This window comes from Stegostoma tigrinum, chromosome 20 (assembly GCF_030684315.1).
Source record: "Stegostoma tigrinum isolate sSteTig4 chromosome 20, sSteTig4.hap1, whole genome shotgun sequence".
Lineage (NCBI taxonomy): Eukaryota > Metazoa > Chordata > Chondrichthyes > Orectolobiformes > Stegostomatidae > Stegostoma > Stegostoma tigrinum.
In genome coordinates, this window is record NC_081373.1 from 56509059 (window position 1) to 56522790 (window position 13732).

Sequence of the window (13732 nt, forward strand, 5' to 3'; positions counted from 1 at the left end):
GTGCACAACTCCAATGTATTGAGCTCACATAGTAATTTCTTTGTCTATTGTCAATGTCTCTGAGCTGCATGACACCAATGATAGAATGTAACAGTTCAGCATTCTGTTCCTGAAGTTCAGATTCAGTTTGAATGGTGTTTACACAGCCTTCATTCAGGAAGGCAATGGCGTTATCGCTGGACTGTTAATCCAGAGACCCTGATAATGTTCTGGGGACCCCGGTTCAAATTCTGCCACAGCAGATGGTGGAATTTGAATTCAATAAAATATCTGGAGTTAAAGGTCTCATGATGACCATGATTCCATTGCTGATTGTTGGAAATAACCCATGTGGGTCACTAATGGCCTTTAGGGAAGGAAGCTGCCACCCCTACCTTATCTGGCCTACATGTGACTCTAGACCCATTGCCCTCTGGGCAATTAGGGACGGGCAATAAATGCTGCCCAGCCAGTGATGCTCTCATCCTGTTGATGAATAAAGGGGAAAAAAATCTCTAATCTATTTTGTATTTCCCATTGCCTGTGATTAGCTGCCCAAGGAATGGGAATCTTTTCACTTACTCAAGGAATTTTTGCTTCAATTTTCACTTCTGGGGCTAGGTCTCTGCCTATTGCTAAATCTCTTCATCTTCTACATCTTCATTTTTAGTCCACGTTCCGTATCTAAAAATACCCTAATCTAGAACACCACTGTCAACACCCCTCTCAACTTTTGCTCCAAGGAAAACATCCCCAGCTTTTCTGACCCTAACCTTGTATTGAATCAGACACTCCAGCCCTATTCCTAAAAAAAATTTGGTAAATCTCCTCTGCATCTTCTTGAGAACCCTCACAATGTTCCTAAAATGGAGCCAACCAGAGATTTATGAAGATTCTGCATAACTTCCTTAGTTTGTACTTACTGTCTCCTTTTGCAAAGGCCAAAATCCCATTTGCTTTACAATCACACTCTCAATATGCCTATCACCTCCAAAGATTACACCTGTATATTGTCTCTCCCTTTCTCATCTGCCAAAATACACCACCCCATAGTTACCTGTATTAAACTGCATCTGTCGTTTAGCCATTCTGCTAACCTATCAATGTCCTGTTACATTCAATTGGTACCATCCTCACCATCTGCAACTCCTCTGAGTTGGTATTATTGGCACATTTTGAAACTTTATTCTGTACTCTGATGTCCTTTTACATACAGAAAATAGTGATCCTAGCACTGACCCTTGAGGAACATCACTGTTAACCAGCTACATCTGATAAACAAACTTTTCCCAAAACCCACTGCATTCTCTCTTTAAACCATCTTTAGATTCAGTCAAACACTAACTCTCCTATTCCATCAGCCTCAATTTTTTTTAGCTAGTCTTTTATTGATTACTTTGTCAGACACATTCTTAAAATCCATATAGACAACATTCATGGCATTTCCTTCTTCAGCCTGCTCTGATACTTCACCGAAAACATCAATTAGTCAATCATACTTTGCAAATCTGTGCTGGTTCTTCTTAACTAACTCAAAAGCTTTCAGATTATTTTCTTTTCCCCAGATTATGTTTTCCAAAACGTCATCAACCATTGAGTTTAGACCAGTTGACCTGTAGGGATGTCCTTACAACCTCTCTTGAATAAAGGTGTCACATTGGCCATTTTCCATTCCTCTGGCACCATCCTTGTAGCTCAGGCTCATTCAAAGATTATGAGAAGCCCCTCTATTATCTCTACCACCATTTGCTTTAGCAACCTGGGATTCATCCTATCCAGGCTTATATATCCCAAGCTTTTCCAGTATTCTCTCCTGTCTCAATTTTCATCTTATCCAATGCTGCACCATCCACTAATATTGTGTCAGATTCCTCTTCATTAATAAACACAATACAAAAGAGCTCATTAAGATTCTAGCCTTGCACCCTTCAGAACAGATTACCTTCATAGACTCCAAGCTGCCTCAAAAACCATTTATCATTTATAGGGCAGTAGATGACGTTTGGGTTCCCTTTTATGTTGATCACTCTTCCGTTCTCATATTCTCTCTTGATCAGTCTTATTTCCTCCTCACCTACCCTGTCCTACACCCCACTTCAAGAATTCACGTGAATCTGCATCATACACCCTCTTTCTGTTTTATCATAATCTCAATTTCCTCATCATCCATAGAGCCATGACTTTGGCTACTCTACCTTCTGTCCTTGCGGGAATGCACCTAGCTGACACCTAAAGCGTCTCTTCCTTAAAGATCAGCCGTGGTTCCTGTACAGATTTTCCTGTAAAATTTCAGTTCCACTTTATGCTAACTCATTCGGATCCCATTGAATTTTTTTTCCCAATTTATAAGTTTTAATTATAATTGTTCCCAGCTCTTCTCCACTACTAATCTAGCCACTACACAATGATCAATCTTACCTAATTGTTCCCCCAGCTACCCGGTCCAGATCTAACTCCTTCCTAGTTAGACTGGAAGTATACTGAATAAGGACGTTATCCTAACCTCATTTCAGAAATCCCTTCCCTCCTTTCTGCTTAGCCGAACATTACCCAAATCAACGTTTCAATAATTAAATTCTACAAGAGTCACCACTCTGTTGTTCCCTGTAATCTCCCTGTAAATCTGGTTTCCTATTTCTATGTCTATTTGGATGTCTATAGAATGACCTCAGTAGTGCATTCCTTGCTTCTCGACCCTTTAAAAAAGTGAAACAGGAGCTGCAACCTCATGTGATCTCGGTACCTGTGGAACACAGGCTCCTCAAGACTGCAGAAAGCAGGGGAACCTCTGAACCTCCTCCTGACTCTTTTTATTTTAAATGAACCAGTTCAAACAGAATCAATCCAAATTAAAGTGTGATAGCTCCTTAAATGGGAACTGTGACAAAGATCAACTCACAACTAAAACCTAGAAAATTTTAAATAAAAACTTGGTCTTGGGGAGCAATGATAGACTCCAGCTCATACTGTGCCCATTTGTTACAGGCTGGACAAAATTGTGCTCCCTTGTCAGGTAGAGATGTAACCATGAAAGAAAGACAGGCTGCTTGGTCAAACAGGCCTGTCCACTCCACAACCTCCTGCCTTGTTTTGGGCTGTACTTCTTCAGGATATTATGAGGCTAACATGTTCCAATATGAAGCACTTGCTTTAGAACTCACCATGAAATCTTCCTACGCCCCCTACCTCTTCCTAATTTTCTGGACAGTCACCCACCTCCCATCCTAAACAATCAGTGCCCACGGTATGGGCACCTGAATATATGATCCAGAGAAAGTTGATCACCAAACACTCCACAAAGACTCCAGTTTCTCTAGAAGTTTGGACATCCTGAGCACGAGCTGACCCAGCTGGTAACACAGTACACAGGGGAGCCCCAGGACAATGATGCCCAGGCTCAGCTATTACCCAAGGTGTACATGATCGTCTCTTGTACCAGTCAGTGCACTGTCTATATCCTCAGTATGTTTTAATATAATTCTTTAATTAGCCAGTCTTATGCTGAGAGTTTATCATTTCCTGGCTCTTTGTTTCAACCAATACGTGAAGCAGAGAGAAAAAAGAGCAAAATACTCATCAACTATTCACCTAACTTTTCTCCTGTTATATTCGGGGCAGTCTGGGAGGGGGTGGGACAGTTCTAGAGGGGTTAGGGCAGCGTGGGAGATATGTGATGGGATGGATGCACATTGTTCGAATGCTTTCTAAAGAAAATCAAACTGTAACATGCTTTTTGCCCCTTGGTATTTCTCAACTCTGCCCGTACAGACTCCCCATTGACAGAGCTAATATCCTTTCTCACTGTTGTGTTAATTTCCTCTTTAAGCAGCAATGCCACTCCACCATCTTTTCCTTCTTGCATGTCCTTCCTAAATACTGAATACCCTGGGACATTCAGACCCAGAAGAAAGACCGCTGATCTTTCTGCCCATACCCTGCATAGGGTGCCTTTAGAGAATGGGACTGAGGTGGAACCAAAATTTGCAGTGCAGCTCCTTGTCTCACTCTCTTTTGGACTGTCTCACTTCGTCTCTAATGTGATGCTTTACTTTTGCAGCGCTTTTCTGACTGAGGTGAGATGAGAGGGATTTCCTTGATGTTAGCACAGAATGTGAACAATTATGTTGTCAATTTAACAACTACAACTGTGTTTCCTTTGTGCTCACATGACTCCAATTCCCAATCCCCATTGACAATATTCCCACCTTCGTAAACTATTGAATGATGATGAGATCTTCCTAATAAGTCCCTAGCAAGCTAGAGGAATAACTCAATATGTAAATTTAACCATATAACTATTACTTTTATAATTTTTGATTCTTTTGTTAAACTCTTCGTAAAATAGAAATTTCAGTTATCATAGGACCATACAATACACAAGAGGCCCTTCAGCCTATCGAGTCTGTACCCCCAGTTATGGAGAAAAAAAATTGTCAGAAATGATTTTACCATAAACATTGTGAGTCAACTGAGTAGTTTGTCAATTCAAATCTTGACACATTGAGATCATATGTTGTTATAAATTTTCATGAAGACTGTTTCAATGCCAAATATTTATAGCAAAAGAATGAGTCTAAAGTGTGATGCAGGACTGCGTACCACTGTTAATATTTCTCCCAAAAATATATTCATAAAATTAGTGAAGCCGCACGACAAGATATTTTAGCTTGAAAAATTCAGAAAGTACAACTAAATTCAACCTATATATATCCAGTATGTTCCACTCCTAGGCGCTTCAGTACAATAGTAGTAGTGTTCATATTTACAATTCATGTAAGGCATAGACCCCAAGAGAAAATTATTTCAAATTGAAAATTACCATTTGCAAGATATAAGTTAGGATCAATTGCATGTGTTTCTGTTCCATTCTGGGGGTTACACTTATAGAATTTAGTGTAAGCAATGTTCAGATATAGCTAGTTATCAGATTGCTGGTCTCATGCAGTTGATCCCTCCAGTTTAAATATAAGGGTTAGATGTTACTGAATTTCAAAATCACTGTCAAATAACGTGATGGATTTGATATCTAATGTAACGTCAGTTGTTTCTATTGATCTGACATTTGCTCCATATTATTACAGATAAGAACACTGTCCAGAGAAAGTCCGACAGCGAGTGACCATCAATCTGATCCAGTCGAGGGGCAGTCTCTGGGGCTGCAGTATCACCATAGCACAGTTGGCACTACTGAGTAGCTGCTTTGATCTATCATCCAGGGGTTTCTGGAACGTTATTTTAAATACAAAACAGACCAGTTTGTTAGAAGCCAGGTCAGCAATGCTGAAGGCTATGTTTATCCCACCTTCTCTGTAACTGCATGAGGTGCAGCAACCTTTTCTATGTTTATACTATCCACTAATTGACAAAAGTCCAACTTCAAGTTATGCCAAAAGGATTGTCAAAAATGATTAAAAACCAAAAGAAATGCAGATGGCGTAAATGAAATACAAAAACAGGAATTGCTGGGAAAGGCAACATCTGTGGAGAGAAATCAGAGTTAACTCAAGTTCTGAGGAAGGGTCACTTGATCCAAAATGTTAACTCTGATATCTCTCCATAGTTGCTGCCAGATCTGCTGAGCTTTTCCAGCAATTTCTGTTTTTGTCAAATGATTGCTTTATCTTGTATTGTTTTCAATTTCTTCGTTCGATTTCTGGCTCAATCGCAACTATGGTTACAGGTCTCGGACATATTTAGGGTAGTTCCATTGAAGAGACTGGCTTCAATGAGCACATTTTTGCAGATTATGCAGCATTTTTCCTTAGTCAGCAATTTAAATCTCCACATGTTACTATTATTTCAATTATCACCAATGCCCCCACAGTTCATTCTGAAGGTCCAACCCTGAAGGCAGTGGTGCTCATTGAGAGAATGCTCAAATCCAACCCCCACCCCAGCATGTTTGAATTAAGGGGTGTCGTTGCTTACTGAAGCCAGTCAAGAGAGGCCAATGTCTGATACTCCCCTGATGACACCGGGAGAAGGCTCTGCCTCTGCCTAAACTGAGGCAGTTTCCCAATTGGTTTGACTCTGAACACCTGGAATTTCTTTTCAAAACTGGCAGTGAAGGGATCACCAGGTCTCCAAAGAAATACTGTGAATAGCCATATTGGGCCAATACATGGAGTCTTACATTAATCTCCCAGAAAGGATAAGACCGCAACAAGATCTGATCAGTAAAATTGACGAGGGCAGAAAGAATTAATACTGTGCCTGAGCGGAAATGTTTTAAATTATATGACTCAACAGACCTTCTTCTTCGAAAGTTGTTTTGCTTTTAAACAATGTGAATACTATGAAAAGTTTATTACACATTATCTTTCATATATAGATATATTTATCAGATTGATCTAACTGTGAAGCTTTATCTGTGTAATTTCATAAATAGTCAGTCACAGACTTCTATGTAACTCAACAAAATGCCCTAGGATGGTTCTGGGTACTAATAAAAAAGCAAATATTCAAATAGTTGAACATTCAAAAATATGTCAAGTTATTGAATAACAATGAGACGTGGCTCCAAAGTAAATTGAATTTTGGAAAGTAATGATGCAATCTTCATTTGCTGCGTTTACGTACCTTAATCTCTACCCTCACCCATAGAGACCACACAGCGATGGGTCTGTGTAAAGGGGAAATATTACACTAATGCAGCAGGTGACAAGGCTGTGTTCAATAGGATTAGAATAGCAGGGTTACAGACAGGGAGGTAACAATGGAAAGGCAGGAGTCTATAGTAGGTGGGTTAAAATGGGGCTTATAATGGGAGAGTATATTGGGAAGTTAAAGGGTGCATTACATTGCAGCGTTATAACAGGGATTAAAATCACTGAATTGTTACGGTGTCGAAGGAGGTGTTTCTGCCTGCAATTCACTTTTCAAATGAGCATCATCACCTTCTGCCAATCTCCTGCTTTATCCCCATATCCTTGCAAAATATTTCTATCTAAACAATCATCCAATGCCCTCTTGATTTTCTGAATTGAAACTTGCCTTCACCAAATTTTCAGGAGTGCATTTAACTACTCACTATGCGAGAATGTTTTTCCCGACTTCACCTTGCATCATTTGCATATCAATATGGCAGAGTTACAATGGTAGTGTTACAATGTGGAGCATACTGAGGTGGGTAGCAGTTAAGTCAGGGGGTTACAATTTGGATATCATAATGGACGGATAAAATGGGTGCATTATAGTGAGGGACATAAAATGAGAGTGGTTAAAACTGAGGTGTTACAATAGAAATATGACAATGCAGCACTACAATGGGAGCATTACAAAAGTGGGGGATTACAACAGCGGGCTTACTATTGGTGGTTATACTAGGAGGGAGGCCAGACTGTCAGCTATAACTGAAAGATGATCATCAGTATCATGACGTGCTTGAGCCTGGTATCCTGGCCAGCTCAAAGTCATGGTGTTTATCACCTGAAGGTCAATCAAGCTTGACACAGAAGCTGGGGTCAGAGGAGGCTAAGGGGTCCCCACAGGAGGTTGCACACTCTAAGGGAGCACTGTCAAACCAGTGAAACGCGCTCTCCACCTGTTTAGATACACACATCTCAGCATAATGTTCGGAAGCTACATCGGCCGACAGGACATGATGCAGGACTTACCAAATTCTGCTCAGCCATATATAGATGCTGAGCATCATGGGGTCATCTATAAAGATGGAAGCTGTGGAACAACACAGGAAGTATGTCAGCATCTGCCAGAGAGAGATCGTGAATCCCCATTTAGAGAAAGTGGTGGTGTCCATTTCAGCAATGGCTACCAGGAAGTTTCAACTATTTGTTTTAATGGCTCTCTTCATAGAAATTTTGGCCAGCTGGACACAGCAAACAGTCAAATCAATGCTGATCTTTGTCAATGACCAATACACGCGGTCCGTCACTTTACACAGGATAGGGTAAAGCCTACCTTGACCTTTCAACCCCTCACTCAAACACAGCAAGGTTCTCTCTAGATCTTCACCATCAGAGGCATGAGAACTAGCCATGACAAGGAAAATGCCAAAGCAGAGGGCAAGCAGCAGTCCTACATTCTTGGCATCGGGCTCCTGGGAGACACATTGGTGGGAAGCTGGTTATGAAATCCTGCAAACATTGCCAGCAAATTGAGGGAGTCCAGGGTGAAGAAAGTCAGGATGTGGGAAACTTGTTGCATACCCACCTGTTGCACTAATAAAATGGTCCTGTTCCAGCCCAGAGAATGCAGACATTCTGAGACTCGGGTTGGGGGTTTGGTGTCATTGCTCCATCACGTTTGCACAATTGATCATTTTTTCAGGGTAACATCATTGCCTGCATGTTCCCATGGCCTGTGTACCACATTGGAACTGTTCAACCATTGGGATCTCTCCTGGGCCAGGTGGGACCTGTACAAGAAGGATTGGTTACAACTAAACTGGAGGGACACAAATTTTCTGGCTGCGAGGTTTGCTGGTGTCACTTGGGAGGATATAAATTAGCTTGGCAGCGGCTTGGGAATCAAAGCAAAGGTGAATTGATTGAAAGAGAACTAGAGAATAGGGCTAGTAAGACTCAGAGGAAGAGCAGGCAGTGTGTGGTTTCTGATCAAAGTGGGTCTGGTGGACTGATGTGCATCTGTTTCAATGCAAGATGTGTAACTGGTAAGGCAGATGAACTTAGAGGTTGGATTAGTACTTGGAACTATGATGTTGTTGCTATTACAGAGACTTGGTTAAGGGAGGGACAGGATTGGCTTCTTAAGGTCCAGGATACAGATGTTTCATGCAGGATAGGGGGTTTAAAAGGGGTCAGGGAGTTGCACTACTTGTTAAGGTGTCATCACAGCTGTACTATGGGAGGACAACTTGGATGGCTCATACAGTGAGGCAATATGGGTAGAGCTCAGGAACAGGAAGGGATTTATATAGGCTTTCCAACAGCCAGCAGGAGATAGAAGAACAAACATATAGGCAGATTTTGGAAAGACGTAAAAGTAACAGAGTTGCTGTCATGGGTGATTTTAACTTCCCATATATTGACTGGGACTCACTTAATGCTTGGTTGCAGATGGGGCAGAGTTTGTAAGAGGCATCCAGGAAGGCTTCCTGAAACAGTATACAGATAGTTTAACTAGGAAAGGGGCCAGGGTGGACCTAGTATTAGGGAATGAGCCTGGCCAGGTGGTCAATGTCTCAGTAGAGGAGTAACTCAGGAACAGTGATCACAATTCAGTAAGCTTTATGGTACTGATGGATAAAGATAAGTGCGGTTGTCAGATGCAAGTGCTAAATTGGTGAAAAGCTAATTACAACAATATTAGGCAGGAACTTAAGAATGTAGATTGGAGACAGATGTTTCTGGGCAAATCAACATCTGGTATGTGGGAGGCTTTCAAGTGCAAGTTGCTGGGAGCTCAGGACTGGCACATTCTTGTATGGAAGAAGGATAAGTATGGCAAGTTTATGGAACATGGAATATAAGGAAAATGGAAAGAAACCTAAGGAAGGAGTCAGGAGAGCTAAAAGGGGACATGAAAAGTCATTGGCCAACAGGATTTAAGAAAATCCCATGGCTTTTTATACATATATAAAGAGCAAGAGGGTAGCCAAGGAGATGGTTGGCCTACTCAAGGACAGGAAAGGGAATTTATGTGTGGAGCCAGAGGAAGTGGACAAGGTATTGAAGGAGTACTTTGTATCAGTATTCACCATAGAGAAGACTTGGTGGATGGTGAGTTTGGGGAAGTGTGTGTAGATACTTTGGATCATGTTTAGGTCAAAATAGAGGACGTATTGGGATCTTGAAAATCATTAAGGTGGACAAGTCCCCAGGGCCTGATGGAATATACCCCAGAATACCCCAGAGAGAGGCAAGGGAGGAAATTGTTGGGGCCTTGACAGAAACCTCTTCATCCTTGTTGGCTACAGGAGAGGTCCCAGAGGACTGGAGAATAGCCAATGTTGTTCCTTTGTTTAAGAAGGGTGGCAATGATAATCCAGCTAATTACAGGCCAGTGAGCCTTACATCAGTGGTAGGGAAATTATTGGAGAGGATTCTTCGAGATAAGATTTACTCCCACTTGGAAATAAGTGGGAATATTGGTGAGAGGCAACATGGTTTTGCAAAGGGAAGGTCGAGTCTCGCTAACTTTGGTTGAGTTTTTTGAGGAAGTGACGAAGATGATCAATGAGGGTAGGGCAGTGATGTTGTCTACATGGACTGCAGTAAGGCCTTTGCTAAGGTCCTTCATGGCAGGCCGATACAGAAGGTAAAGTCGCAAGAGGTCAGATGTGAGCTTGCAAGATGGATAAAAAACTGGCTCAGTCATAGAAGACAGAGGGTGGCAGTGAAAGGGTGTGTTTCTGAACAGAAGGCTGTGACTAGTGGCGTTCCTCAGGGATCAGTGTCGGGACCTTTGCTATTTGTGATATATATGAATGATTTGGAGGAAACCTAACTGGTCTGATTAGTAATGTGCCGATGACACAAGGGTTGGTAGAATTGCATATAGCCATGGGGACCGTCAAAGGATACAGCTGGATATAGATCAGTTGGTGACTTGGGCAGAGAGATGACAGATGGACTTTAATTTGGAAAAATGTGAGGTAATGCATTTTGGAAGGTCTAATCCAGGTGGAAAATGTACAGTAAATGGCAGAACACTTCAGAGTACTGATAGACAGAGGGATCTGGGTGTACAGGTACACAGGTCACTGAGAGCAGCAACGCAGTTGGAAAAAGTCGTCAACAAGGCATACGGCATGCCTACCTTCATTGGCCGGGGCATTGAGGTTAAAAATTGGCAGGTAATGTTGCAGCTTTAGAGAACCTTATTTAGGCTGCATTTGGAAAACTGTGTTCAATTCTGATTGCCACACTACCAGAAGGATGTGGTGGCTTTGGAGAGGGTACAGAGAAGATTTATCAGGATGTTGCCTGGTATGGAGGGCATTAGCTATGAGGAGAGGCTGGAAAAACTTGGTTGTTCTCATTGGAACTACAAAGATTGATTAGATTAGATTCCCTACAGTGTGGAAACAGACCCTTTGGCCCAACAAGTCCACACTGCCCCTCGAAGCATCCCACCCAGACCCATTGCCCTATAACCCACACACCCCTGAACACAACGGGTAATTTAGCATGGCCGATCCACCTAGCCTGCACATCTTTGGGCTGTGGGAGGAAACCGGAGCACCCGGAAGAAACCCACGCAGACACGGGGAGAACGTGCAAACTCCACACCGACAGTCGCCCGAGGCTAGAATCGCACCCGCGTCCCTGGCGCTGTGAGGCTGCAGTGCTAACCACTGACCCACCATGCCGCCCTGAGGTACAACCTGATAGAGGTCCAAAAGATTATGCAGGGCATGAACAGGCTGAACAGTCAGAAGCTTTTTCCCAGGATGGAAGTGTCAGTTATTAGGGGCCATAGGTTTAAAGGTGATGTATGAGGCCAGTTTTTTACACGGAGGATGGTGGGTGTCTGGAACTCGCTGCTGGGGGAGGGAAAGGAAACTGATACAATTGTGACTTTTAAAGGGCATCTTGACAATATATGAGTAGAATGAGAATAGAGGGATATGGTGCCCAGAAAGGTAGGGGGTTTTAGTTGTTGGCAGCCTGTTGGTACAGGCTTGTAGGGCTGAAGGGCCTGTTCCTGTGCTGTAAGTTTCTTTGTTCTGTCTCCATAGCTCGCTCTAACCCTACCTTCTTTGTCAGTGCCTCAGGCTTCTTTCCCCATATCTGTGGAAGATCTGTCCCTCCTGTTCCTGTCCATATGCACCAACAATCCCATTGATGTCTTCACTCAATCTTGGCACTAGCCTGGCCTCCTGTCTCACCCAATGTCCAATTTTTGCAGGGTTCCATTAAAGAAAACTGTGTGTCACATGCCCATGGACTTGATGGGATCTCCCCACATCCTATAACCTGCAGAAAATTGGGATTGAGGGAAGACAGAAAAGCCCAGATTGCCAGAGAAGCTTTCTGGCACCCCCTGCTGTCAAGATCCTTCAGTGCAGCACTTTATTCTGAAACCTTCTGGAATGATTGTGGACTGTCTTCACTCTAATTTCATTGCTGTGCTGTTACTTGAAAAGGATTTTAATCTCCCGGTCTTGATCTTAGTGAAGATTTTTGTTGTACATAGAACAAGTTCACACAGCCCCTCTCCCCAATAATACTGTCAGAATAACCCAACATGATCAGTTCTGCACGCTAAAGACGTTCCTACATTCTTGAAGGAGGGAATCTTCCCGGCACAACATCTCTGCCTTGTCTTGACTTGCCATGTATTTTTTTCACTCCTTCAGCCAGACCTTGAAAGCTGGCAGTATATGCCTTATCATTTGGCAGAGACATAAAGCCAGGCAGTTTGTCATAGTTATAAAAGCAAAATACTAGGATGATGGTAATCTGAAATAGATAAAACATAATATATTGGAGAACTCTGCACATCTGGCGGTATCTGTGGAGAAACAGAGTTAACGTCTCAAGTCCAGCATTACTGTTCTTCAGAACAGAAAGGGACTGGAAAATATTTGCTTTTATGTTTTTGTTAGAGGGGGAGGAGGAGCGTGTGGAACAGATTGTGAGGGTGTGCAGAGCAAAAGACAAAAGGGGAGACAATGGAGGTAACAGAGAGATTGAGATATAATTGAAAGTGTGAAAAGGAGAAAATTAGTCTGCTCTACTGAGAGCAGAGTAAACAAGATACAAACAAGACATGGCTGCGGGAGAATGGAATGATGTCAAGAGAAATGGAGGACAGACGTCACGCTCTGAAGTTGTGGGATTCAATATTGAGACCTCAGGCTGTAAGATACATCAGTGGAAACTAAGGCGCTGTTCCTTTAGCTTACATTGGGCTTTGTTGGAACATTGTAGCAGTGCTAGGACATAAATGTTAGCATGGGAGTAAGGTAGTTTAATGAAATGGCAAGCGATTGGAATGTCATGGTCATTCCTATGGACAGAGTGGAGGTGTTCTGTAGAGTGGTCACCCAGTCTGCCTTTGGCCTCGCCATTCACTGTGTGCAGTAGACTAGATTGAAAGAAGCACCAGTAAAACAGTGCTTCACGTAGAAGGTGTGTTTGGGGACTTGGGCAGTGAGGAGGTAAATGTATAAGTGTTACATCTTCTGTGATTGCATAGGAAGGTGCCATGGGGAGTGTCAGGAATGATAGAGGAGTCTATCAGTGTGTCACTGAGGGAATGGTCCCTGTGAAATGCTGACAGTGAACGGGAGGGGAAGCTGTTTTTGGTGGTGATATTCTGCTGAAGGTATTGGAAATGGCAGAGATGAAACTTTGAATGCGGAAACTGGTCAAGAAAAATGAGTGCAAGGGTGACCTTATTATCATTCTGGGAAGAGGGGAAGGGTTGAAGGCAGAAGTGTGAGAGATGGGTCAAACATAGCTGAGGGCCCTATCAACCACGGGGATTCCTCAGTTCAGGAAAAAAGGAGTTCATATTGGAAGCAGCCTGGTATACCAGTTGTTAAAGTTACTAGCAGTGATCACTTAAGCAAAAGGAAATGTTGCTGTACAGCACCATACTGTGTCAGTCTCAAACTTACAGCAGGTGAAGCAGCCGAAATGGTAAACAATTTGCATGTACTTCAAACAAATAGTCATGTTTCAAAGTCTAAGGTGGAGACTTCCTCAGTCAATGCAAGGGGATTCTGCCATCAGTCAGGGAGCCTGGCATAGTAAGTAAAGAGCAGCATTTGTTATCAATCTGGGAGCAAAGATATGTCAATCTCTGGAGTGGACCACAATCA

General features: G+C 42.5%; 1 protein-coding gene across 7 annotated transcripts in view; it reads left to right on the plus strand.

The window, feature by feature from the left end:
• Positions 1-6427, plus strand: part of si:ch211-250c4.3 (uncharacterized protein LOC100535981 homolog) — a 184568-nt gene extending 178141 nt beyond the window's left edge. For all 7 annotated transcript variants that reach the window (XM_059653181.1, XM_059653182.1, XM_059653183.1 and 4 more), the window contains one exon: positions 5061-6427. The gene's annotated coding sequence lies outside the window, so the exon portion shown is untranslated. The remainder of the gene's footprint in view (positions 1-5060) is intronic.
• Positions 6428-13732: the final 7305 nt, after the last annotated feature.